The sequence below is a fragment of the Aplysia californica genome, unplaced genomic scaffold (assembly GCF_000002075.1).
Source record: "Aplysia californica isolate F4 #8 unplaced genomic scaffold, AplCal3.0 scaffold01051, whole genome shotgun sequence".
In the NCBI taxonomy this organism is placed as follows: Eukaryota; Metazoa; Mollusca; class Gastropoda; order Aplysiida; family Aplysiidae; genus Aplysia; species Aplysia californica.
This window is the reverse complement of record NW_004798321.1, coordinates 93,893-95,295: the sequence shown is the minus strand read 5'-3', so window position 1 is coordinate 95,295 and position 1,403 is coordinate 93,893.

The window sequence follows — 1,403 nt, the reverse complement described above, 5'->3', positions numbered from 1 at the left end:
GGATGTTGTCGCAGTTTCGGTACCTCTGACAGATCTCGATCTCGCTCATGACTAACTGGAGTGTCTCCCCCCGACAGTTCTTGATGACCTTCACGGCGTGTTCCCGCCCTGTTTCCTTGTGTCTGTAGGTGGACACTGTACCGAAGGACCCGTCACCCAGTGGCTCTCCAGTCGCCTCGTACAGCTCAAAGAACTTCCCGCCATTCGTGCGTCGCTTTCTTTGTCTCTGCTTTCCTTTTCTTGGGTTGGTGGGGGGTGTTTCCGAGGCTACACCTGTGTTGTTTGTATCTGTGGTAGGAGACGTGACGTCACATAAGGCCACACCTGTGTTGGGTGCAGGGAACACACCGCCAGTATACACCTCAGACGTGACGTGTCGTTTAGCATCTCCGTGCTTTCGTTGACGTCTCCGTTTCCTGGGATTGGAGGAAGGTGCTGTTTCCGTGGGCGTCAAGTTCTTGTCCGTGTTCGTTTTGGGAACCACTGTCCCATTACTGGCTATATCCGTTGTATGAGACACTGCCCCATTACTGGCTATCTCGGCAGTTGATGTATGAATCACACTGTCACCGCCAGATTTGTCCAGCTTTGACGAACAGAGAACACTGTCGTCATTGTTACTGCCAGAGTCAAGGGCTTGACTCCCTATCCCCTCCTCCAGCTCTCTCGTTCGTAACTCCAAAATCTCCACTAAATGTGCAAATGCCGGTGTCCGCAACATGTTGGCAGACGAAGACTTGACCCAGGACTGGGGCAGACGGCGGCGGAGATGTGGAAAAACAGGACACGAATATAGACAGGCGAGGTGCTGGTGGTTTTGATGTCGTGCGAAGAGTCGGGAACTGAAAGATCAGCAGAAATCTTTCTCAGATGTTTCTGCACGCAAGAAATCCAAACTCTCAAAATGTAGCAAAAGACGTAAAGATGCGAACTCTACAACGGTCAGCCTCGAAACTGACGCTATCTGCGACTTGCTGACCGGTCCAGGCTTTGTGCAGAAGGATTTTAATTTTTTCTTTGTCCTAATCTACGAGTGTAATCCCTGCGTGTCTACCTCATGTCCGGTTTAAAGGAGAAAGGGGGGGAGGGGGGAGGAGGGGAGGGACGGGGAGGAGTAAACGAACTGGTCATTCGCCTTTGTGTATTTTTTAAAGTTCAAGCCCTCCGTCCAGGTCCCCAATATTTCAATAGACTGTACCACAATATTGCGTCATAAGTATAAAAAATTCAATGGTTACACTTTCACACCTCGCCACCCGCCTTTCCCCACAGTCTCACCGCCCAGGGCGGAGTTGTCATGACGCAATCGTCTTAATCCTTAACCCTTTCGCTGTCAGCCGGACATCACAGGTGGATGGTTGGCGGGGGCTCTGGTGTGGTATTAATTTTTTGCTCCTTCTTTC